Source organism: Mus musculus, chromosome 2 (genome assembly GCF_000001635.26).
Source record: "Mus musculus strain C57BL/6J chromosome 2, GRCm38.p6 C57BL/6J".
In the NCBI taxonomy this organism is placed as follows: Eukaryota; Metazoa; Chordata; class Mammalia; order Rodentia; family Muridae; genus Mus; species Mus musculus.
The window spans coordinates 135,807,262-135,834,913 of record NC_000068.7 but is presented as its reverse complement, the minus strand read 5'-3'; the positions used below and the strand labels follow the sequence as shown (position 1 = coordinate 135,834,913).

The 27,652-nt window shown below is 41.6% G+C and overlaps 1 protein-coding gene and 1 long non-coding RNA gene across 19 annotated transcripts in view; one reads left to right on the top strand and one right to left on the bottom strand.

Moving 5' to 3' along the window:
- Positions 1 to 27,652, bottom strand: part of Plcb4 (phospholipase C, beta 4) — a 356,000-nt gene that overhangs the window by 179,689 nt on the left and 148,659 nt on the right. The gene's annotated exons all lie outside the window — the stretch shown is intronic.
- Positions 21,900 to 22,969, top strand: Gm14210 (predicted gene 14210). Its single transcript, NR_166432.1, has 2 exons — positions 21,900 to 22,134; positions 22,615 to 22,969. It is a non-coding gene; the product is annotated as a predicted gene 14210 (long non-coding RNA).

The following is a 27,652-nucleotide window of genomic DNA, read 5'->3' as shown; positions in this document are numbered from 1 at the left end:
ATGTGCTGCAATTAAAATAAGACATTCTACCTCCAAAGTTTATGTTAAGTAAAAAAGTAAACAAACTTATCAGTGATTTTGAAATGTTACTGTGCATGCCAAAAAAAAACAAAAACAAACAAAAACAAAAAAAAACACAGCAGCAACAACACAATAACAACAACAACAATCACCAGAGAATTCAGTGCATTTTGCTGAAGGCAATTGCAGCATCACCCTCTGCTCCCACTGGCAGCAGGGCCATCCTCATGCCAAGACTGGGAAGCACTGCCACAGCGAAACAAACGGGGATTTAGGACCTAAAAACCTGCCCTTGTACAGAAAAGACAGGAGCTGTTGGAGGGAGGGCACTGAGCCTTGATGGCTCAGCATTAAGAGCACTGGTTGCTCCTCCATATGAGTAAGACTTCATTCCCAGTACTCACATGGTGACATAACCCACCACCTGTAACATCAGTTCCAAGGGATCAAACATCCTTGTTTAGCCTCCACAGCACCAGGCACACACATAGTACATATACATACAGTCAAGGAAAAGACACACTCTATAGTAATAATAATAATAATAATAATAATAATAATAATAATAATAATGGTAATTATAATAACTATAATAATAATAATAATAATTTTTTTTAAACCTGTGGGGATAAGAGAACAAGAAATAAGGGTCTTCTGTCTATATAAGTTTCTTTGAGAGATACCGGAGTAAAAACATCTTTTCCTACTTCATGATATGTATAGTCAGTTCTAGACTAGTGTACTGGGCTATAGGTATAACTTAGTAGTAGAACCCTTGCCTATCACATGAGAGCCTCTGGCTTTGATCTCCACCCCTGTCTCCTGCAAACTATTTTCAAAGTATTGCTGCTTACAGAATTCTTTCTTTTCATGGGTAACATCATCAGAAAAATGTGTTGCGGAACATGTTGGGGTGGGGGTGTTATGTGTTATTCAGTTCATGAGCCAACAGAGAGCACCATGAATTGCAAATCATGATGCAGAGAAAGTATTTTTATGTGGTGCAAAATGTACAGCATTGCCCAGATCCAAGTTCTGCACTGTGTTTGCTCACACAACTTGTGAGCCTTGTGAGGAAGGAAAGCCCACTTACACTGCGCAAAACTACGGTAAGATTAATATGGGTTCTTATCTCAAATGACATTTATTTGCACAAAGTTAAAACTTTAAAAAATATACCTCCAAGAATACAGATGGCATCGTGAGGCAGATATGAAGCTTTTAGGATGAAAGAGAGCTATAGTCAGATTAATGTAAGCAGCCTGGATATATAGGAAGAGGGAAGTCTGTCCTAGAGTTCTAAGACAGTCTTAGAGTGCCCTGAATTTTAGCCCAGATAGATCCATCTCCACCTTTGGAAGGATAGCTGAAAGCACTACATTTAAGGTTGTCCTTATCTATGGTGACTGTGGGGATCAGTAAGGGGTCGTTATTTTAGGAGCTGGAGAAACTGAGACGGAGGCATCTTAAATGTAGGAGACACAAATGTGATACTCAACTCAAAATGAAAATGTCCATTTTGGTGGAATGGAGTATGCCCTACTATTCGATGGAAGTGCACAAAAGCCAAATAATATAAATTCTAACACGCCAAGAGAATTTCAATAAAAGGCGAATGACATGTGCTTATGTGAGAGGAGCCAAGATCAGGGATCAGAAACGAGGAACGGCTCTGAGAGCCTCAAGTGGTCACTGCATCCGTTTCTAATCTTACCGACTATTCCCTTTTCCCATGTCAAAAAGCTACTCGCATTAACCTGGTGTATTAAGATATAGCCAAATTTGGTATTCATTTCAAACAAAGCCTCGGCGTCCAGAGGACTTAGATGGCTTAGAAGACAAAAACTGCAAATGTCAACCACATGAATATTGGCTATGTTTCACATAGGTTTCACATAGGTCAGCATACATATGTGTGTTCACACACATTGTAGGTATACATAAGCACACACATATTCAGTAATGGGTCAAGACGCGCAATGCAGGTGTCAGGCAGACATTTGTCTTATTTTCGTTATTAACAGAGCTGAGATATCAGAAAGACCGTCTGCAAACCAATGTCTCAAGAATCTACTTGGCACAAACATTATGTGCTGTGAAGCAGTGATTTATATGACACAAAAAAGCAACCCTGGTTCCTCCTAGTAAAGCAAGAGCTGAGGAAACAGAGTGGTCTGGGTTTTAAACATTCCCTACAGGTCACATGGTAAAGGCTCAGTCCGGAGTCCATGCCTACTGGAAGGTGCTAGAACTATGAAGGGGTGGGGGCCCACTTTTTCTTCCCATTCTTGAGGAAATGCATAACCCATAAACAATAGGGTCAGCCACTCCCACACTGAAACCTAAAGCCACAGGACAAAATAAAACTTGTTTTTCTACAAGTTGACTGTCTCTGGTTACTGAGGCAGGAACCTGGCCCACACGGAGTTAGTAACAGTATTTTTGATAAATTCTATACAGCAGGAACTAGAGGATGCCTTCTTGAGCTGCCTCCTACTTCATCTAAGCCCATGAGAATGAGACTGAAGAATAAGATCTGAAAGAGGACCATGGGTACCTGGAGCATCTTCCCCCTCAGGCCCTCCAGATGGGACTTATCCTAGAGCTATTTTTAAAGGAAAGCTTTGCAGGCTCCCTTAGGCTAGGGTTTAGAGAACTGAAGTGGCCTATGGATGAGCTAAGATGGTAATACAACTGGATCTTTGAACTAATCTGGCTTTAAAGTTTAGGGTTTTCTGTAAGTCTGGGCACAAGCAACAAATAATTCACAGTCTAAAACAAGCTATGGTTCCACCAGCCACATAAACCACAGATATGTGAGTGTCTCAGTATAGCTACTAGAGTGTCTTGTCCGGAGACTTGGAAATGCTAAGAGCTAAGTTAGCTAGCTGAAAGATATTACAGTATTTAATGTGTGAACGTAAAGATGAAGAAATACTATTCGATCACAATTTATAACACTTTTTGAGCTGGTTTTCAAGATAATTTACTCTGGTAATTCTATTATCATTTTATGCATTATACACTAAGTTTTACTCTATGAAAGACCAACAGGTTTCTCCAAAAATTGGTGACTCCTTGGACAAAGGTGTCTAATCCTCCCTCAGCTCGAAAGAGTCGATCCACCTAGTAGAGTCTGAATTCAATCAAATGGGTAAGAGGCTCCGATGAGAAGCAAGGTAGAAGCAACATTTCAGCTTTCTGCCTTACAGAGCATCTCACACGGCAGGGAAAGGGGAAGTGCACCTTCAAAGCACCAAGGCAGATAGATAATGCAGAAGATGCATGAGCCACCCTCACATGAAAAACGACAACAGTGGCAGACAACTGTTCTAGAACAATTTTACCCCAGAGATCCTAAGTGCCATCTTAAAGATCTAACAGCCAGGACCAAATGCCATTAAAGGTACCTGACTGGCATGACTTAAAGTGAGTTACTTGGAAGATGGGTCTGGGAGAGGAGTTGGTGTACTTGCTGGAAGGGGACTAAGGTCATCACCAGATCACCGTGAGAGTCTCAACATGACACATAGTATGTCTGCTCCTGGTAGGTATTGAAAGGCAAAGGGAATGGTGATCCAGGACCTATAGCTACGCTGCTTCATGGCTCCATCTGACCCTGTTAAGCTAGAGCAACTTGGTGTAACCACGCGTTACTTGACTTATGAGTTTCCGACTACACGCTATTGAAACCGCATGTAAGAAGCCTCGGGCTGGCAGTAGAACAATCTCTTCAGCATCTTTTGAACTTACGTGCTAATTAATAAAGTGACTGTTTAAGTAAACTCTTGTCACGACGCCAAAACGTTTAACTTTTCTCTAAAAGTTAAAAAGTACCTGATTTAAAAAGTATTTTCTGCAGTGGCACAACAGCACAGAGAAACGTTCTGTCAGACTAAGTCAAAAGGCAGGAATAAAACTCCATACCTGTCCAAGAGGATGACTGCAATCCTTTATTTTCTGTCCCCATGGTCACACCTGCATTTCCTGGGGCTGCCACAATAAACTCGCATGAACTGGCTGATTTAAAAAAAAAAAAAACAAAAACAAAAACAAAAACGAACCCTGATTCTCCTTCAGTTCTGAAGGCCAGATGTCCCAAGTCAAAGCAGTAACTCAAGACAGTCCCTTTCTATAGAGGGAGATCCCATTCCGTGCCGCGCCAGCTTTTGTCCTTGGAGACATTCCTTGTCTTGAGGTCACATCAGTCTAATCTCTATTTTCATCACCACACTGCCTTTCTCTCTTCCCTGGTGTCCCTGAAACTCCCCCTACCTCTCCATATATGGATAGAGATGACTTGCTTAGCACCCCCAAAAGTTATTAATGCTAAAAATCCTTAATTTAATCATTACCTTTGCCAGATGTAGGTTCAGGCAAATTTTGACCTAACACAGCACCTAGTAAGATGCCCCTCCCATCAGGGAATGAGATCTATCTCCTTACCCATAACATGGACTAACTCTAGGACTTGCATTGGCAGGTATGATGCAAAAGAGGTGACCTTGTACTAATTCCCAGCCTTGGTCACTTGGCTTGTTTCAAAAGTGAACTTCTTGGGGCTGAAGAGCTGCATCAGTGGTTAAGAGCACTCGTTGCTCTTCGAGAAGACCTGGCTTGCATTCCCAGGAGGCACATGGTGGTTCACAACGTTGTAACTCTAGTTCCTGATTATTCAACCACTTCTGGCCATCATACATACTGTATATTTGTGGTATAAATATATACATGTAGGAAAAACATCAACGCATATAAATAAAAATAAATAAATGAAAAATAATAAAAGAACCCTCTTACTGTCTCTTTGCCCCTCGTAAAATCCTATGTCTATCATATGAACAGGCCTGGAATAGAATAGCATTCTGCAAGAAGAGAAGTCAAGGCTTACTGCCCCGCCTACAGCCTATCCAAATCCTCAGGTTTGAAAGAGGTGGCTGTCTCAGATGAAGCAGATATTAAGAAAGGCACTGACTGGCATGCAGAGAGCTAGCTGAATCAGTCTGGCTGCTGCACTTCACAACTAACCAGAGCCCTCACAAACTTAGGAAGAACAATGGGAACGCCCTGTCCAAGTCCAGTGACAGAGGTACTACAGTACATTTTCCTTCCCTGAAGAAAAGTAACAACCATTGCTGACAGTGTTACGGCTCTCCTGGACTGAGTGCACACTACGCTGCAGGTTCAGAATGCTGCTTCACTTTAGAGAAAAGTTAAACGTTTCGGCAACGTGACAAGAATTTACTTAAACAGTCACTTTAGTAATTAATTCAGGTGCTGAGGAGACTGTTCTAGTACCAACCTGAGGCGTCTTACATGAGGTTTCAATTGAGTGTAGTCAGAAACTCTGCACTGTATATGGCCAGTATTAGCTCCTCTTCAGTGTGCCAGAAATCATTTGATTTCCATCTTTGAAATTTAAAAGTGCCCGATCTCAATTGGATTCCTAACTGTGATTAAACTGGTTGTAAGATTAAAATTTTTCCATGACTCCATTTCCTTACTAGTGGAACTAAATGGACTTGGAGTTCAAGTTTCTTGAAAATATTTTGGAAATGTCATTTTGTTCTCCGTGACATTATATGGCATTCTTTTATAGCATTTTAATTGAATTCAATTTGCAATGGGAAATGAATACAATTCTCTTGGGGGTTTCTGGAAAATGTGGGAAAGTTCATCTCAGAAGAGAAAAAGGAAAGCTTCGTAACTAGACTCAGTGGTAGCACAGAGCGACACCCCTGTAAGTTCAAGCTAACACCTTAAGGTGAAAGGTCACAGCCGGGGATGGGGCATGATTGCTCACAAGGGACAATTCTTCATCTATAAGACAATATACTTCCACTCAACACCAGTTTTCAGCTTTAACAACCTCGAAGTGCCCATGACACAAAGATTTCAGTCCTTCACAAGATAACAATACTTAAGAGTATGTTTCTGTTCTCATATTTCACATGAATAAATTCAACGAACAAGAACATATGACATAATTATTAATCGGAACTTTAATTTCATAGATGAGAAAATTAAGGAGTAAACTGGTCTAAGATCACACTTTTAGGAATGGCGGAGGCTCAGAACCTTGGAGGCTCAAGCCCCTCCAAAACATCCCTTCCAGACCTCTGCTTTACTTCCTGAAAGCCAAGCTCCAGACAATCTCAAGCTTGAAAAACAACTTGAAAGGCTGTGAACTTCCGTTTTTATAATGCAAATATTACACATCCAGATAGTTTTGGCAGTCAGCCCCTCCAACCTCCCACTGGGCAAGGTCTCTCTCAGCTGGTCTGACAAGGTGGTTTCAGCCAAGCTACCTTCCAATCACAGGAGGCTTCTAAATACATCTGAAGGATCACATGTGAGGATCACAAAACTTGCTCAGAACCCACACAGAAGTTCCTTATGGCAGGAAGCCTTGCCTTGTCATAAGAAACAGGTCTTCTAGGTTAATCTGAGCAGCCATAAGGAATGGCTCAGCAGCATTCCCCTTAAATAAAAATTTCTAATTTCATCTCACCTTTGGTATCCTCTCTGGGATCATCAAGTCAAAGTTTAACCTTTCTTTCTAGAATTTCTAGTCCATTAAAGACTTAGATTGTTCTTTGACTTGACTCTAAATTTTTGACATCTCTTACTAGGGATATGGTAAAGAGAAAAAAAAAAAGAAAAAGCATGACACCAGTTAAAATTCCTTTTCAGATCAACAACAAATCTGGAAAGCAAATGTGCTTTATAAAAAGTAATTTGGTCACTGATAATACAAAATTCAAATATAACTGGAAACCTTGTGCTTATTCTAAAGTTGTTTAGCAAACCAGAACAACAATAACAACAACAACAACAAGAACAAAAACTCTCTAGGTTTGTCAAAACCCATATAATTCTAATTCAGATCTCAAAAACGCTACATGCACAGGAATTAAGGTGAGACTGCTAGGTTCCAACCCCAGAGTTCCTGCTCCGTGGGGCCTAATGGAGGTGGGGATGCTAAGAACATGGATTTGTAGTAGACCTTGCAGATGCTACTCATGTGGGGACCTACTATGGCAGCCTAACTTAGCCACACAGCATGTGGAAGAAGTAGCCCAACTCCATTAGAAAAGCCAGTCCTGCTGATCACGCCCACCGACAAGCAGGTAAGGCACGCCTATGTTCACTGAATGTCAAGTTCCATTATCTCCGAAAAAGCCTGGACTTCACAGGGGGATCACAGGTACCGGTTCTCTTGAAGATCAGGTGGATTATCACCTTTAAGCAATTTTGTCCTGTGGCCCACAACTCACCTCTGAGTTTTCGTTTCTACTGAGAGAACCTGTCCATGGTTCTTGGGAAGAAGCTTGGAGAAGGATTCCACCCCAAGTGCAGTTCCGTAAAGCGCATCTCCTCAGAATGGCAATTACTGTTGAACCTCTGAATTGTCTTCAACCTGCACCAAGGGTCTGCCAAGCTCCTCAAGCACAAGAGTGTATGGAAAGTGTGGGCTGCATCTGCTGCCTTCGGCTAGCAGCCTCCCTCGCCCTCTCTCCTGTACCTAACTCTCTTCCCACTGAGACTTAAACTTGGGTCATCAGGGCCTCTGCATGTTTCTATCCCTTCTCTTGTAACCTTGTTCATATGCCATGAAGTTCAGCATTAAGTTGATAAAACAGGAGAGACAACATGGTACAGGGCTGAGTCATCTCAGGCTAGCCAACCCCCTACTGATGCTCTAGCTGACTGCAAGTGCACAGGGAAGCACAAGAGAGCAGAGCCAAAAGCAGCAGAAAAGCTCAGCTGATGTAGAAATTTGTGAACAAAAGTAAGAGTTTTCAGTTACAAACCAGGGCTCCAGGCTCTAGAATCTAGACTGGAGCTGGTATAGCATCTTCATGGCCATAGATAACTTAGTCCTGGCATTACAGCCCTGTATTAGCCCAACTCTGAATCTACTGACGGTGTCAGAATGGTACCCATATGCCTTGTTCCTACCAAGGTTCTCTCTCTAGGGAAAGAACTAACTCATTTTAGGTTCCCCCTCCCAGCTTTGCCCTTGGCGCATGGCTACCCAATTCTGAGACTACTCTAGGTATCTGTTGACTCATCTGCCACAGCCCTGTCTTGAACAACTGTGTGCAGTGTTGAACCACACTAATCAAGTGCTTTCGTTTCCTTTTATTTTTTCATGCATGGCCAATTTTGTTTCTCATTTTGCTTTTGCTTCAGTGGGTTTCAAGTATTAAAGGTTTTGAATTATATGTGTGCTGCTACTGTTTGCAAAGAGAAAAATAAAAACATGATTGACAGACCGACATGCCGACTCCAGCTTCCCTGACAGCAGGAAATGCAGAGGGGATATGCATGAGGGCAAGATGAGCAGACAGAGGGGAGGGTGTCTGCTTTCACTGCAGCCAAAAATCATTGCTGGTATCAAGAAAGGCAGACAAGTGTCATTCAAGGAAACACCACCCTTGTAGTGAAATAATAAGCCTAAAACCAGGAGAAATTTCTTAATTTTTCATTTAATTACTATTTTGCTTATGTCTCACAGAAAACTGCCTGTGTCTGAGTATTTCTGAATATTTCTTTTATGGGTTATTCTCTTTCCTTCCATAAGCAGATGAGAAGGGAAATAGAGGATGCCTTCTGGCTGTTCCAGCAGATTTCTGTGAATTCAACAACACTTGGCCACCAAAAGGACACGCAGTAACAAAAATGACGTGTACCGGTCCATCAGAGCAGACAATAAAGGAAGAAGATGATGGCCAGGCAGGCTTGTTGGGTAGAATTCATATTTTTTTGGTTACCCTGACTCTCTTAGCATTCTGTGAGGACCTCAACAAAACAAAAATATAATTAATTAGTCAGAGAAGTGATCAGCCATGCAAAAGAAGAGAAAGTGTCAACAGCAGACAAGAATAGAAGTCAGAGACAGAAAATCAGGGGTGATACATGCTACAGAGCAGTATCACAAAGCAAGAAACACAGTAGACCAGAAACTGGCTGCAGTAGGTGGCCCTGGCTGCAGCTGGCAATATAACAAGAAAGAGCTTAGAGACTACTCCATTATGCTTATTGGACAGCAAATGTGTAAACGCTGGGGTAATACAGCCATGCACACTGGGCATGCCAGGGCTCAAGTCCTTGACTGTTCAGACACCACGCAGAATAGAAGGGCCAGCCAGATAGAAAAGAAGCAGAGAAACATAGTATTCTTAAGGGTATATTGTGGGCTTTACAGAACAATATTCTGCCAAGTCACTGAGCACACAACTGCAAAGCATATCTTTGGGGACACTTCCTGACAAGTTTGTTCCAAGAGCACAGTCATAGTCAGTCCTCTGAACCATATCCCCAAGAAGCCGAGCACACAGGCATTGTTGAGCTCCCTGGTTTCTTATCATTAAAATCACACACCTTTTCTTTAAATGCAGGGTCTCACTGTGTAGCTCTGGCTTGTCTGGAACTCACTATGTAGGGTTAAATATTCATGAAATATCCATTTGCTAAATAGCTCCACCATCCACCTGGTCAATATTAGAAGGCAGACGCAACCCAAATTATAGCAATGACTGCCAGAAGATTTCCAAACAGAAATGTTTACAGAGGCCATTTACCTACAAGGATTAGCACGGTGGGGGGGTGGGGGGGAGACAGGGGGACAGGAATCAGTGCATTTTATTATGTCATCTTTGCTGTTTTCTTTTTAAAGCCGTGTGCACATAAAACTCTTATTTAGGAAATACAAATGTTTCCCTATCAAAGGTTTTTTTTCAATGTAGGTGAAGAACTTGGCTCTCTGGAGGCACAACAGGACACATTGTAAGATGACTCATCAACTCCTTTAAATATGATCTGCCTTTGAGTGGCACCATTTATAGCATGGAAAATGGACTAAAAGGTTCAGTGATGAGGAACTACTAACAACTTCCTCTTTCCTTTTATGCCCTGGAAAATCACAGTGACAGGGAATGTGCTATGAAAACCAGTCAAGACAGCAGCTATCCACTGCTTGGTGACACCACCATCTGTGGAAAGGACTGGTGTGGCAAGGTCCCACTGCTTTAGAAATCAAAGGACATGCTATTCCCCAGGCTCCTGCTTGGCAATGCACCTGTACGCTAAGAGGTGTACACACAGAGAAATGACTCTACCCAAGCCCAGCAGCCTTCATCAACCAACACAGAGGCTAAGGTCGGGTGCAAAACAGACTATTACATAGGGAAACCATCCTGTGCTCTGAGCTGATTGCCTACACTGAAGGTGACAGCAAACTGTCCCACAGTTGGATGTTAAAGCAGAGTATGCCACTGTCATACCCACAGACGACTTCTTGTACCTTAGACCCTTCTACCATTTACATTTCACTCACCCCAGCACTTCCTTGCATACCCAGATTCTCTAAACCTTGGCTTGAGGTACATTTGGCATCCCCACTGTGTCCAAGGCCACCATTCTCTGTAGGACAAACTAGTCTCCCAATAAACATTGTTGAAATTATTCACAAAACTTGGCTCCCATGCTACTGAGCTCCTAATGAAAAACCTGCTCATCCCTGCCTACCACAGCAGATCAATAAGTATTCTCCATGGATAGCTAAAGCATCTACCACTTATCATTAAAACAAAGCTAAGCATGATGACTCTTAACTAGAAATCTAGCACTTTGGAGGTTGAGGCAGGGGGATCGCCACAAGTTAGAAGCTGGCCTAAACTAATGGAGTCCGACCCAATTTCAAAACTTCAAAACATAAAGACACAGACACAGACACAGACACAGACACAGACAGACACACACACACACACACACACACACACACACACACACACACACAGAGACACACACACACACACACACACACACATTTTTTTACCTTCAGACTTTACAGACTTTAGGACTACTTCTCTCGGCTTTCAATTATGTATTTGCATTACATAATTTTAAGTGTGGTGTAGAAGTTACAGGATGACATATTCTGACTCAGATGTATGTTTATAGATGACAATAGCTGGCAGAATATTTTATAAAACTTATGAATTAAACAGATTCACACCAGCTGTGGTTAACCACATGAGACCTGCACAAGATGAAAGCAGTCAGTATTCTAGCCTGGAATGGAAACAGCTAGTGACTTCCTACCCCTAATTAAGAAGTTGTGGATATCTGTTGACTCTTGGAGAAGAGAAAGCCAGTCTTGTTCAAGGGTGAAGCTATGGCCATGTCAACCATGCTATAGAGATGGCCTCAGACTATGAGTCAGGACAGTATAAATTAGAGTTGATGGGTTGTTAAATTAAAAAGAAAGAAAAGAGGATATGAGTTTGGGGGATAAGAAGGTAGACTGGGAGGAGTTAGGTTTAGACATTGTGATAGATATGATCAAAATATACTATATGAAATTCTCAAAGAATACAAATAGTTATTTAAAAGTATGGGTCCAATAAGCATTTGATGGGTAAACAGACACATGCCTAGAAGTGCTGATCTGAATTGGGACTTCTTCCTCACCGTACATTGCAAGAAACATGTGCAGACAATCACTGAGATTTCTCAGTATGTCTAAGAGCACCAAACTGGGCTACCCCACATATAAAAAGATAAAGAGAGAGAGAGAGAGAGAGAGAGAGAGAGAGAGAGAGAGAGAGAGAGAGAGAGAACATACTTACATACCACCATGTATATTATCAACAGTATTTGAAGACTGGGTTAAAGATGCTGAAGTGACCCTTAGCATGTAACCTCTAGAATACATGAGTATGTGGGTTTTGATATGGCCATGATCATTTGAATATAAACATATACATTTTAATTACAGCAGGATACCTATATTGTATAGAAACATACAAAACTCTAGATTTTTTTTCATTTCTCCTGTGTGTAAGTTATACTGCAATAAATGGAGCCACCAAATGCAGACACTATTGCATACCCCAGCAAGATTTTGCTGAAAGGACCCTGATATAGCAGTCTCCTGTAAGGCTATGCCAGTGCCTGGCAAACACAGAAGTGGGTGCTCACAGTCATCTATTGGAAGGAATACAGGGCCCACAATGGAGGAGCTAGAGAAAATACCCAAGAAGCTGAAGGGGTCTGCAGCCCTATAGGTGGAACAACAATATGAACTAACCAGTACCCCGAGAGCTCATGTCTCTGGCTGCATATGTAGCAGAAAATGGCCCTGTCAGCCATCATTGGGAAGAGAGGCTCCTTGGTCTTGCAAACTTTATATGCCCCAGTACAGGGGAACACCAGGGCCAAGAAGTGGGAGTAGGTAGGTAGGGGCGTAGGGTGGGGGGAGGGTATAGGGGACTTTCTGGATAGCATTTGAAATGTAAATGAAGAAAATATCTAATAAAAAATTGGAAAAAGAAAAAATAAATAAATGGAACAGTGAAGAAAAGTGAGTAAAGAGTCTAGAGCAGAAACGCTCATGTTGTAAAATTCCTACTTAGTCACTTTTTCATTCTGTCTCTCTCAAGAGATGATGTGGTGATCTATATTTGGAGGCATAGTAAATGAATCATTAAGATGAGAGTTAGGGAACTTACTAGAATAAAAAATGATCTTCTAGAGTTGGAAACACATGGGATGATACATCACAACACCCATCTGCAAGCTATTGGGAAAAATAAAATATACTTTACTTGTTTATGTGAAAGAAATTATCAAATTCTTTGGTTTTTTTTCTAGACATGCTCTTACGAAGAATCATAAATCCTAAGAAACCTTGGAAAGAAGGAGCATTCAGCCATTAATCTCATCTGAAATTGTGACTTTCCATAGAAACTCCCATAGAATGTAAGTGCTTTCTCCACAAATTCCAAATGATTCCAGGAAAGTCTTGCCTGGGTGCTCCAAAGCATGGGCAGGAGAACAGTTAGTCAGCCTCTGATCCTTACATCTGAAGGGCCACGTCTGTTCAAGAGGCACAAAAGGAATATTAAACACCGCCACAGGCAACTAGATCAAGTTTAAGTACATAGTTCATCCCAGAATTTCAGTTATAAATAGGCTCAGATTCATATTAAAAATACAAAAGCAGAGACAAAACATAAAGACACAACTTAGATACAGGACATGGATCCAGTGCACTATCCACTCCAGTGTTCTCTAACCTTCAGTTCCTGTAGAGGTGATGTAGTCATTCATGCTGGAAGAGCCTTCTTTGTTTGGGAGGGAAAGAATAGCAGGAAGAATTTCAGGCCTAAGGTATACATACCTCCAGATTATTTTAATGTTCTTTGTTTTGTCTGTACTAGTAGACCTGCTCACTCATACCATCATGCAAACTGGAAAAAGTTGTGGTTTAAAAATTCAAGAGGTAGATTATAGTTTGTGAAATGCATTACTAATTTGAAAGCTATGGATCTCTTGGAAAGTGAGGCCTTGCTAACAGAAATGGGCCACTGGTTGTGGGCACATGGTTATAACCCAATCCTTTACTCCCACCATTTCTGCCTCCTACTCTGTCAACAGATAAAGAGGTCTCCACTGTGCATTCCCACCGGCATGGACTTTGCTATGACTTTCCCACCCTGATAGAAATGAGACGCTCTGAAACCATGAGCCCAATTAAGTCTCCCCTCTTAACTTGTTTCTGTCTGCTATCTTGTTAGAGAAATCTGAAATGGAAAGGAATTAATATACCCTAATGGAAGGTACAGTAACCAGAGAACCTATAAAGTAACTCATAGGGTATTGGGAAGTCCTGGCTTTTTAATAGGTTACCCAGGAGCATTGACTTCCTGAAAATATACGAACCTGTTTAGTCTTAATTTGTGCACTTCTCAAAATGTGTATTAAATACACCTCAATAAAGAGACTTTTACACTCTAATTAACAGAGAAGCCACGGCTTCTAGGCAACAGAAATATTTGGTCTGCAAACACAGAGGCAATTCCAGCCTGCTAAATTGTCCTTTGAACTCTACTGGGAAGGTAGGTTAATGACAGGATCCAGGCAGCTCATGAAATATGCCAAAAGCTGTGAATAGGGGCTTAAATTTCATTCTTCCTCAAGAAGAATATGTTCAGGAAGTGAATCTTGCCTAAGCCTTTCTTGCTCAATTCATGAAGTAAACCAGCTGATATTTGTAAAGGGTGTTTATGGGATCATTTGTCCAACGTCCCATCTCTATTTCTCAGAACTCCTCTAACTAAGGCTAAGTGGACCATGTTCCCACATAGGATTTGAGATCCATGCTATGTTATGTGTTGCCTTCCATGGGACTTTAGAAGGCGGTTCATCTTTCTAAATGCCTATGATACAATATGGACATTCACTGGCTGCTGGAAAGTAGGTTTCCCACTGAACAGACAACTATGGTCTAGAGAAATATTCAGTTTACATAAGGTACAGCCATAGGGAGCTCAGATACTATCAGATATTTTGGTAATAAGATCAATTTATCAAAACATGGACAATCCAAAGAGAGACAAAGCTAAGATTGACATTGGTGACTTCAGCCTCCAATGCTATTCTGTCTGTCAAACTCTGACACCTGTGCTTATGTGCACTTGCCTCATGTTGTCTTACCGGGCAACTGTACTCTCTTTTAAAACTGCACTTGAGTCCTGCAGTGATGGTACATGCATTAACACCCAGCACTTGGGATGCAGAGACAGGTGGATTTCTGAGTTCGAGGCCAGTCTGGTCTATCAAGCAAATTCAGAATGGCCAGGGCTACACAGAGAAATCCTGATTCAAAAAGCAAGACAAAAAAACCCTGACCAAACAACCAAACAACCACAAAAACTCATTTGAGTATCTTTTCCCTGCCCAACTACCATTATCTGCTTTAATTAATTGCTACATTTACCTTACTTAAAAGGCTTGGGGCCAGACATATTTCAATTTGAATTAAATTCTTATGTGGGAATATTTGCCTACACATTAAATAGCTAAGATACTTAAGTCTAAACATTTAGCTGATTTATCCTTCATATAAGCCGTGTGCACATATTTTGAGTGTGAACATGTATGACGTAATTGGACGCCAGCATTCTGAATGCAATCCGTCACATGAGGCCAGGTCTGGAATTTCCCAATTACATCATGACAGTGCTTGAAAAGTTTTAGATATTGACTCTTTTCAGAATTTAGGTTTCTGTATTAAGTGTGCCAACTGTGCTGACTCTCCCCTGAGACATGATGCTCTTTCACTGTGCCCTAGGGTCCACATCCCCTGCCTCTGCTGCACTGTCCATGGGGCTACTCCTCCTTTCCTTGCCTCATTCTCTCCATCATGACCAATTACTAATTCTGTACAATGTAGGTTTTGGGTTTGGGGACAGGGTGTTAACTGACTGACGATGGCCATTGAATTAATCTAAGCTAGAGAAAATCTCACAGCCACATGGGCATGCAAGCCTTCATCCCTCACCACAACCTAAAAGAGAACACTTAAACATGGTACCAAAATCCATGTTCAGTATGTTCACTCGGTTTCCCCAGATGACCTCAACGCCCTTGCCTCTCTTTCCTGTGTCCCTGTGAATAACAAAATTGCCTCTTAGCTTCTTTCTTAGAAAGGCAACAGGCACAGACTAGGATTCTTCACCTTTCTTTTCTCTCAGACTACACTGATCAGAAATCCTTCTTCTCGTCAGGAACAACAGTGACATTCGTGTTGTGAGACACAAGGGTTACCTTTTTGTCTCTACCAACCAATGGGCAGTTGACCCAGTGAACTGCTCTCTCCTCCTGGAAAACTTCTTTGGTGATAATGCCTCTGTTTCCCTTTTTCCATCTCCATCAGTCACTGTCCTCAATCTTGACCTCTGTGTCTTCAAGTGACCATTCACTGTGTATTTTCCCTTGCTAGGTGGTCACATGTGGCCCCAAAGCATTAAATACCATCTCTATTTCCATTACCCACATCTTCATCCCTGGCTCTCATGTATCCAACTGCTCCTGGTCCCAGACATAATTGTTTACTTGACATTTCCACCTGCATACTTAACAAAAGCATTAAGCATCAATGCTCATGCAGAGTCTCTATTTTCCCTCTAGACTTCCGAATCCCCACACATTTCTCAGCCATTGCTCACTTTTGTGCCTAAGAGCCATCCCGATGCCTTTTTTGCCATTACCTTCCCTGTTTACTTTATCCACTGATTTCAAGTTAGTTCAAAAAACCTGCCTAAACTCTCTCTATTCTCACTGACAACAGCTTCCTAACTGGATTTTCTGTTTCCACTCCTTTCTTCAGTTCTATATTCCCAATTAATTTACCACGACAAGGGTGAGGTACTAAAGCAAAAAGCTGACCATGTCGGTCAAGAGAGTTCTTGTTCTTAAAATAAACAAACAAGGAAGATCAACAACAAAAAAGTAGCCCTAACCCAAATCTAGCAAGGAACATGAGGCTGACTAATGCCCAACTTAGACCTCATCAGCCTGTGCTCTCCATGTCCCTTCCTCTGAGCACTATGATCACACTAAGACGTTCATGTCTACTATGACCATTGTACATGCCCTTCCCTCTGTCTAAAAAATTCTGCCTATCATTATTTTATTCTTAGCTGTTCATCATCTTGGGTTCAGTTTTAAAGTAACCTTCATAGTGTTTGGCCCCAAATGCAAATTAATCCCCTATGTATGCTGCACTATGTTGTCACCCCAAATGTGGGCTTAGAGCCTTGCCAGGCACGTGGTGAACATTCAAAACACATTTACAAAATGGAGGGGTAAACAATAGACACAAACATAAAAGGCAACCATTTATAAAACATTAATGGACAGGAAAATACTTTTCTCTAGGTCAAGTGTCATGGTGCTTACTATTAAGCCATTAAGAAAATGAAATCTAAGAGTCATTTCTGCATAATCAAAATAAAGCCATTTTTATTCATTCTAAGAAGACTATAATTTGGCTAAGAAGTAAACCAAAATATGCTTTCCATTTTAGCACCACAAGCTTTTGACAATATAATCACTGTCTCTTGCACTCTGAGGGTATAAGTGACATCTGGGAATTAACAAACTCTTTGATGCTCAAAGAAAAGACATTGTTCTTGCTAAGTGACATGCAGCCCTGACAGCAAATAAGTGAATGACAAGCCAAGTTTCCTCTCAGATTGTTCTTTTAAACAACTGGAAAGCAAACAGTCCAATCAAATTTTCAGGCTATAAGCAGAGCAGATAGTCCTCACGACTAAAGATAGTCTTTCCCTTCTCTTATTCTTTTCTCCTTTTTTTAATATAGTAAAAAATTTAAATATAGAATTATACTTTTATCAAAACAAAGTTGGAGAACTTTACACATTATATATGTGATATATGTATATATGACACATGATATATATCACATTTATATATATATATCATATATATCACATAAAACATATATATTATATATATACACATATATAACATTGATGTAACATATACATTTTTTAAACTACCTGCTGCCATACCCATATAATGCTTTCTTTTAATCTCACGTTCCCTTTTCTTTTCCTGACCGTATCCACGCTGTCTCATGCAGGGCTTGCTCCACACAAAACCAATCAGCTACTTTCGCCACTGCTCTCTCAGAGTCAGATTTGTTAGGTTGAAATACATAAGCTATGAACCACAATCTGCCCTTGATAACTAAACACGGCATCAAATGTGGAAATTGACTTGTTAACTTTACCAGCTGCCACAACCATGGGGGCAGAATGCCTTATAGACAAAAAGCACTTCTGACACTTCTGTTAGAGAATTCTCCAAATCTGGTTTTAATGGAAACGATGCTGCCTAAATGATGGGCCAAGTCTGCAGTGTGATCAGCCCGAATGATTTTCTTGGGTATTCTTGATTGCTGTTTCTAACACTGAATACTTAATGAGGGAAAGATCCAGCTTAAAAGAGGCTTCTAGAAATCTTCAGTATTTGTCCTTTTCCATCTCAAATTCCCCTTATTGATCACGGACACTTTGTACTGCCTGATATAAGGTCTGTGAGAAACCTAGGTTGTTCTTTCTAAATGGATGGACACATCTGTATGTGTGGATTGTAGATGTGTATTATAGATGCTATACTCGAAATGCAGCACCATGACCCAGCAATTACAGCCTTGTTCAATCCCTTTGACACACTTTACCATCACCTGATAAAGACACACACACACACACACACACACACACACAGAGAGAGAGAGAGAGAGAGAGAGAGAGAGAGAGAGAGAGAGAGAGAAGAGATATACAAACACACACACACTCAGAAGCAGTGGGGAGACTACGCCTTTTAGCTGTGTATTTGTGTGTGGAATATGCATATATACATTTTCCTGTGTGTGCCCATGTGAGCACAAGTGTGGAGGCCGGACCTTAATGTCAGGTGCCTTCTATTACCTTCTACTTTATTTTTTCAGACAGGTCATTCAAAAAACATTGAATGGCTGGCCACCAAGTTCCATGGATTCTCTTGTCTACACAATCCCCAGCCCCAGTCCCAAGGTTGCAAGGGTAATCGTCAGTTCCCAGCTTTACACGTGTGGTGGGGATCCTAACTAAGGTCCTCATGTTGTACATCAGGCACTACACCAACCAACCCAGCTCCCCAGTACCCTATGTGTCTTCTAACTGCATTTCAGCAAGAAGCATAAACATTCGCACTGTCCTAATGTCCAGGGGTTATAGCAGTTTCCTCCAATCAATCAGGAGCAATTGTTCATCTTCCATGACATGAGGACTTAAAGGAGCACCTGGAAATGCTTAAAGAGCAGTTACTGGGTAATTCACGGCTGCAAGTTCTTCAGAAAGGAAAATCCCACATAGTCCCTGCAATGCTCAAAGGAACAAAGCAGAGGTTAAATATTCTGGAAACAAGTGTGACTCATGCTAGCAATTGATTCCAACGAAACCAGCAGCCTCCTTCCTCACTGTGTTCCACAAGTCTAACTTCTTCCTGATTTAATGCCTGTACCACAGCTTGGTTTTACAAAACAGAGGGGTTTTCAAATAGTATTTATGTCAGTGAAGATGACAACTAATATATTTGGAACATGCACAAGTCACAATATCTGGTTGTCATGGCAAAAGGGAAGGGGAGTCTTCTTCGCAAAAGGCCACTAGAACAGGGGCTCTTAGATTTCTAATGTGCAGCTTAAAACCAGCAGGTAGGAGCTAGTTTTGGCTCTAGAAACACTCACATAGATTTTGTCAAGGTTTCTAGAGAAACCTTTTAGTCTGCAGTATGCTTGTGATATCCCACATGTACCAGAAAACTGTGGGGCAGCTGCAGCTGAATCAGAAAAGAACAAATAATGACAGAAACAGAAGCAAGAACAGGCACAAGGAGCAAAAACTGCACTATAAAAACTTGCAACCAGGAGATTCACATTTTCAGAATTCAAAACTGCTAAAAAGATATAGTAACCAAAATGGTGTGGCACAGCAAAAGAATAGGAATATGAAACAACAGAACACAATTGAGAGACGCATTGCTGCTGAGCCAAGTTAGTCCTTGACAGTGATACAAAGATCAAAGAAGGTTACTCAACAAAGACCCTGGGACTTGGCATCCCGAAGCAAGTGAATGCTGCTGGATCCTAGTGCCTCATATTCCATCCAGATCGGATCCATGACCGAGATATACCACAAACTACCAGCAAATGACCATTTTACCTGGAAGAAAACAGAGGGGAGCTTACAGTAAATTTTCATGAGCTTAAGATTCATACATGGCAACCGGGCATTAGTAGATCCAGAATATGACAATGAAGAATCAATGAAATAAAAGACAAACCTTAGCTGATAAAAATGAAACCCAAAAAAACCCAAAAAACCTTTGTTCACCAAAATGATATTTTCAAACACATGGAAATGCAACCAGCAAAACAGAAGAAAGGCTCTTCCAGTCACATCCAGAACATCTACACCTAACTCAACAACCAAAGGGCAAACAGACCACTTGAAATAGGCAGGGGTAGAAATAGGGCACTTGTCTAAGTAATAGTAAGAAACAAGTGAAAGGATGAAGGATACGACTAGGCAGGTAGGAATAAAGATTAAAAAACAGGGTGGGGACGCTGGCCTGCCTTGCACAAACTGTTCAGATCAGTGTATGCCTGAAATCCCAGCACACAGGAAGTGAAGACAGAAGGATTAGAAGTTCAAGGCCATCCCTGAGCTACACAGTGGGTTTGAGGTCAGATGTGGTACAAAAGACCCTGCCTTTAAAAGGAAAGAAAGGATTACAACCATGATGGGGTACAGTTTTATACCTACTTGGTTGACTACACTTTAAAAAAAAAAAAAGGTCAACATCTGTTGTCAAGGACAGCAAGCAGATTGTAAATTTCATGTCTGCTGGTTAAAAAAAAATGTAAATTAAGCAGGTACTGTGAGAAAGCACTCTAGCACCTCAGAGAGCTAAATGTTTACATTTAATTTCATCCCTGAGTAGATATTTTACAGAACTCAAACGGGGACTCATCGATACAACAGCCCAAAGATAGAACAGACCATGCCTATCAATGGATGAACAGACAAAGCACTCACATCTGATGGACATTGTCGTTTAGATATATGTGAAGGAATGAAGTTCAAGTGCTCGTAAGCATTTGAGTGAAATCTAAGTCGTCGTGTCTAACAAAAGACGGCAGGCACAAGAGGTTCCATACTGTGTGAGCCTAGTAATAGAAAATGTCCTAAGTGGGTACATTCACAGAGCAACAAGGCCAGCTGTTTCCTTCTGCCCTGATGACACCCGACTCTCCAGACAAGCCAGGAGATATGCAAAGAAGAAAGCAGCTGATGCTCCAGATGTGGAAGTCCAAGCTCATTGGTGGTTTCTCTCCTGGGAAAGTTTAGTTCTATGGTGGCTGGGAAATGGCCGAAGGAAAGGAGCGGGACCTAGCGAGTGCTTGATGGCAGGGGTTTTCTCTGGGAGAGATGAAGAGAGTTGGAACTAGGTGGAGGTGGCCGTTATGTAAAACTGTGAACTGTTCGGATCAAAGGTCAGTTTTTATAATCTGAATTTCACCGAATTGTAAAGAAAGCAGAAAGAGGAAACGATGAGGCAGAGCAGCCCAGGTTTTCCAGATGGATCGGCAGAAGTGAACCCCATGGAAGGGTGGGTGTGCCAGTGCTAATGATTGCGGGAGGATACCAGCAGAAGGGGAGCACATGAAAAGGAGGTGGACTGGAAAGAAGGATGGTCTTGGTTACAAGAGAGGAGCATCTGTGTATAGGCTAGAGCACAGAATTGCCAGTGTGCAGAGTCCCAGAAGGCAGAGCATCGTCACTGGGACAGAAAGGAGCACCAGGCTGAGGAGAACAGGTACCCCTTGCTCCTTAGGGCCTTTTCTTTACAGATGCTTTACGTGAACAGAAGAAAGGGCAGATAGCTACAGAGAGGGCAAATACGGAGCTCGTTAGAAGTGAGTCCTGAGCCACTGAGGTGGCCTATTATATATGGAAAACAAGAGGAGTGAAAGACGAGACAAACAGAGTGGAGAATCTCAGTATTCACTCTACGGCAGGTCCTACAAGCACCATCTCACACCGGTACCTCCGAAGATGCTGAAAAGAGTGGTACTGTGCACAGGCCAAACAAGGTCCACATTCACCAGTCACATTCTTTTGCTGGTTCCTGACAGATTCTCTCCCGGTGACAAGTTCAACATCACTAGTTTCTCAGTAAACTTAATTGCACTAGGAAAGTATGTTTCAGTTCTGGTTTTCCACAAAGTTCAATAAGGACACGTTCACATGTCCCATTGCAAAAAAAAAAAAAAAGAAGTACTGGATCTCTCCAAATTCCAGAGCACTGTTATGAAACATATTCGCGCTACATGGATTTCCTATTTGCCACATGGCTGCTCTGGCCTAGCTAACTGAGTCCTTGCTGCAAAGTCACCAGTTCTCTAGAAGGTCCAGGAGGTCACACTGTCACATGTCACACTGTCACAGGAAGCCACTGGAGTTGTCCTCCAACTGCTTCTCTCTGCCCTGATGACACCTGACTCTCCAGACAAACCACAAAATATGCAAAGGAAGGAAGCAGCTGATGTTCCAGGTGTGGAAGTCCAAGGTCATCGGTGGTTTCTGTCCCGGCAGAGTTTATTCCAATCCACAGTGCTGGGCAAGCCGCCTCTTCCCACCTGAGGACAGCAAAGACGGGGCATCCGCTGTTCTGTTAACTATGGAGAAGCAGGTAAGGGCTTTCCAAGGCAACCATTTCTACCTGCTTAAGCATTCCCTTGACATGTCCTCCACAAAAAGAAAAGAAAGTATTAAGAAAATTTCTGTTGAATTTCGTGTTTATTTTATACTTTTATTATTTCTGTGTGTGTGTGTGTGTGTGTGTGTGTGTGTGTGTGAGTGTGAGTGTGTGACTCTCACTAGAGAGTCAAGGCATTATACAAGTGTTCAGTTGTTGAGCAACAGTTCTAATCCCCGGTTTCATTTTATTTTTACGGTGCTAAAGATGGAACCAAGAGCTTGTCCGTGCTGGGCAAGTGCTTTCCTACTGAACTACATTTTCCTCATATTTTTCAGAAATTCAAAGACAGGTTAACAGTTCACCAATTGGTCAATATAGACTTCAGGGTAGAAAAGATTCTGAATATCCAATTTAAAATGGAAAAGTGCAAAATGGGTAACAGAACAAAGAATTGTTTCTTTGGAATAACAGGCTCTTCCAGGACCACTGAGCAACCCCTTCCCAGGGACTTCAACACCAGCATCTCATGAGCATCGGGTGAAAGCTGCCTAAGATACCTACCAGCTGTAGGTGCAAGAGCTAAAAGTCCACAGAACTTTCCTGGACTCTTCCTGTTTCTTCAAAGCTTAAGAGGGAACTGGAATTTGAATAAATCACAATGTGCATAATAGTGTCTCACATGCTTAAGTGAGAGGCAGAACAAGCTTAAGCCTGTACTGCAGTATAAAACTGACATTTTGTTTTCAAATGTATCCTTCTGTAATTCTGGTTAATGTTTCTCTTCTGCAAGGTTTCAGTTTAAAATAAACACAAGTTCTTCTCTAAACAGTTCATACATTCTTACAGTGCACAGGTATAGCATGTACCTGCCAACACGAGTCTATGATTAACATTTTATCCTACCCACTTTAATGACTATCTAGCCCATTCATGCATTTCAGAATAATAAGTTCCAGAGCTGAGGGCACTTTACTTAAAGGCTAATACAGTTGGCATTTTAATCATTTCTAAGAGACATGGTGACTTTGCAAAGGGGAGCCGGAAGGAGCAAGGGAGTGCCCACATTGTACCTAGTGTGAAGATGACACTCTAGAGGACAGGAAGTCCTATGAAATCAGAGACACAGAAACTGACACAATGCGGACCTTGGCTCCTGTCAGCAAAAAGTCGAAGGTCACAGTCTACTTCCTGCCCCTTTCCTCTCCATCCCGTGAGCCTGGGAAGGGTGGACAAGGAGAACCATCACTAGAGCAAGAAGAAGCTTCACTGGGAAGACAGAAAGAGAAACCCAGTGTCTGGCTAGAAGAATTCTGTCCTCTCAAGAAGACACATGGGTGACAAGCGTATGTCCTTTTAGTATGAGAAGTAAGGAATGAGAAATCTGCCCTCCCTTTCATTGTGCTATGTTTTCTTGTATTTTTTTCAATTCCTCAACATATCACTACATGAAGGGAAAGGTCTGGGCTATGGCCACGGCTTGAGAAGAACTCTGAAAGTAAAAGGAAGAGGAATGGAAGGAAAATGGAGGGACAGGGTTGGCCATTTAAGAGCTAAGCAACTTGAGATTTTGTTAAGGACCACCTGGCCTAAGTTAATGGGCAACAGAGAAGGAGAGAGCTGTCGTATGGAACTAAGAGTTCTGGAAGAATGTGAGCACATTCCCAGAGCATGACGAGAGGGGCGAGATGTGCACAGCAGGGCTGCAAAGGGCCCCTGACGGAAGCCATGAGGCATCAGGTCCAAGGCCAAGTCATAAAGTGACAGTGCCTCTGTCAGCTGGAAAAATCACCCCAGCGCTGAGTCAAGCCAAATCCTACAGTTGCTCATGAACAGACAATCCTAGAGGGGGAAAAAATAGGCTGCGTGACAAGAGAGATTCTCAGCCAGACCATGGCTGCCCCAGCCTCCTGCACCAATGTCAGCAGCCAAGTGTACTGCATGAGACACAGGACACAATCAGATCCTTTCCCAACTGTGGACCACAAAAAGGAGGTATCAAAGAGTTAGTGACTCTTGCTATTGCAAAACCCCACATTTTGTTATAAAGCAATTGATAACTGGATCATAACCCAATAAATTCTGGATTGTGGTGATATCTTACCTTATGAACTAAAAAGCTCCCCAGAATTTGGTCACTCCTTAGCTTTCCTGCATTCTAGTGAACACTGTTATTAAATATGTCTACCTACAAGTATGAAAATTCTTCTAGAACCTTCCACCTACCTAGATCACAAACATATGTTTTCCGTCTCAAAACACTGTTAGTATTTTCATTAGCATTTCTATATGCAACTCACGTTCTACCAAAAATTAATCCTAGAATATTATACCCCGAAGGTTATCAGTAACATCACACCTGCAAAATACAATTTTTTTTTTTACCTCCAGCTCTTTCCTGTCAGGCTCTCAAAAAGACTCTGATCCAGCTCACTTCAGCTGGACAGTAGTGCTGCCTGACTCTTACTGAATGGGGTTCCAAGCTGCGAGAGTCCCCAGCCCAGCCAACAGTTTTATAAAAATAGTAAAGCCTTTTACTAGAGGTTTGTATACCACTGTAAAGCTGTACTGTGCACATTGGCCCATGAAAACCAAATGTTACTTCCTGAACTCTTAAAATTTCACTATTCTGAGCTGAGATTTGCTATTAAAACAAACAAACAAACAAACAAACAAAAAAGTAAGGCTGGGAAGATGGCTCAATTGGTAAAGTGCTAGCTTTGCAAACCCAAGGACCTGAGTTCAATCCCTAGAACCTACATAAATATGTAGCACTGGTGGAATAGATTTGGAATCCCCAACACTAGAAGATCAAGACAAGTGGATTCAGAGGGGCTTAGTGGCCAGCCATCCTGGCCTGCTCAGCAAACTTTAGGTTCAGTGAGAGATTCTGTCCCCTGGAAAACACGGATAGCCTGATAATTAGGTTGCCCTCTAGGCTATACATACATATACATAAAAATGTAGGCACACTTGCATAAAAGTGCACCAGTGTGTGGAAATGCACCATGCAAACAACACACACATACACACACACACAAACATACACACACACACACACAAGATGTACAGTTGTTTTTTTTTTAAAGTATGACATCTTTATACTGATTGAATGTCAAATAATAATTTGGCTATTTTAGCATAATATGTCATTCATCTTAATTTAACCTACCAGTCAACCCAGCCTTCAGCTTTGGTCGATATTCTCTGTTTCTTTTATATTGGCATGTATAGCTCACATGGGCAGCACTGATCTCAGAGCTCAGGTGGACATAAATAAACTTTTGAGTCATTTTAAAACCGAAGGTTCCCCAGGAAATGCATGTGGTTCCTAAAAACGTTTGTGAAAATGTTTTCAAAGGATGAATAAAAGAGATAAGAACAAGAGATAATTAAGTCAGGCTGGGGATGTTGGCTCAGTGATAGAATGACAGTGGTAGTGAAGGTGGTGGAGGTGTGGTGGTGGAGTTGGTGGTGTTGGTAGTGGTGGGAGAGGAGATGGAGGAGGTGGACGAGGTGGTGGTGATGGTGGTGGTAGAGGTAGTGGGGGTGGAGGTGATAGAGGATGAGGTAATGAAGGAGGTAGTGGAGGAGGTAGTGGTGATGGTGGTGGTGAAGGTGGTGGTGATGGTGGTGGTGGATGGAGGTGGTGGTAGAGGTGGAAGTAGAGTAGGCGGTGGTGGTGGTAAAGGTGGTAGAGGTGTAGCAGGTGGAGGTGGTAATATCAAATTTGAACTTGTTTCTGGAAAGAACAGTTTCCAATCATAATATCACATGGTATCTTTATCTCTTTTTTCAAAGCACTGAAGTCATTACACAGTGCAACAATGATTTAAAGAATTTGAAATATTAAATTTTCCTAATTCTGATAGCTGAAAAATATCTATGTGTCTTTCAACACTGCAATCATTTGTGGACTTAGGGATTTGAAGGGATAGTATACTACATTCTCAAGGGAAGAAAATGCACTTCACATAGTTTCTGAGAGTGTTTAACTTCCACTGGGAAATAATGGGTATAGTTTCTGAAAGTGCTTCACTCTCGATGGGAAAGAATGGGAGAGATGGAGAACATGATTAAACTTTTTAAGTGGAGGCTCCTTCCACCACTGGAGCATCTTCTCTGGCAGTGGCAGACAGCAGAGTGTTGCCTGCAGCCGAAGGTTGATGGAAAAGGGAAACACCCAGCTCAGCTGCCTGCAGTGAAGCAGCATCTCCTGAGCGCTGGGCTGAGGAGCTCAGAGCTCCAACTCCATTCCCCTATAGGGCTGCACAGGCACCCTGTTCCACCTCCACTCAACAGTGTCTGCTGAGCGACCTGATTAACAAACCACTCCTGGAGAAATCTTCAAATTCCATATGTTGCTGTCATGATTTGTTTTTGATGTGGGGTATTGCCATCTACTTCAGGCTGGCCTTGAACTCTTGCCATAGCCACCGCCTCCTCCTCCTCCTCCTTCTCTCCCTCCTCCTACCACCACCACCACAGCATCCCATGTTCATGTGCCACCATACCCAGTCTCAGCTTAAGAAGCCTGACCTGAATACTATGCTCTGAAAATGTGAAACCATAGAATTCCATGGCTGTTCTTACTTCCCTATGCACCATAGCAGCTTTAATAAGCAAGAGTTTGGAATAAAAGCAACTCAACCATCTAATAAGCGACCAGATCTTACTCCTGAAGAACATTTGCATTACAATATATGTTAAAAATAGATAAAGATAAAGAAAAAAAAAGACAAAGATGCCAACAGCCAAGGCAACATAGTCCAGTTCTGAAAGAAATCAGGATAGCATAGAACAGTTCAATAAGGAAAGGGAGGAGGACAAGAGGAGGTGGGGAAGGAGAAGAGACAGAGACATTGGTGAAGCACATACATTACATTAGGAACTCTTCATACAATTAATATTTAATGAAAACAACTTGAAATAATTCAAAAAGAAACAATGTACCCCAAACACTAGTTTTTTTTAAGAGCCATATTTTAGTGATTATTCTGAACTGAAATCCCATAAGAAAGAAGTCTAGCAAGGTTTATTTTCATTTTCCAAATTTGAAAATCATCTTTGGTTTGGTTAGACATGAATGTTTAACAACATAAAAATGAGGGCAAATTGCCTAAAAATAATTATCGTGTTCACTGTGTAATCTTTTTTAAATATGTACGGGATTTTTGTCTGCATGTATGTCTGTGCACCACTTGTACGCCTGGTCCCTGAAGTGATCAGAAGAGGGCTTCATTTCCCCAGGAACTGAAGTTACAGACAGTCGTGAGCTGCATTGTAGGTGCTAGGAATTGAACTCAGGATCCTCAGAAAGAGCAGTCAGCATTCTTAACCACTGAGCAATTTCTCCAAGCCCAAACTGTATCGATGTTTAAAATTTATTGACTAACACTGGTAATAAGCTAAGTTCAATGTAGCACAAATAAACACAATTTAAAGCACACCACCATAAGAACTACAATGCACTGTGAATGTGCATTGTGGACATGAAAGAGACTAAAAAACA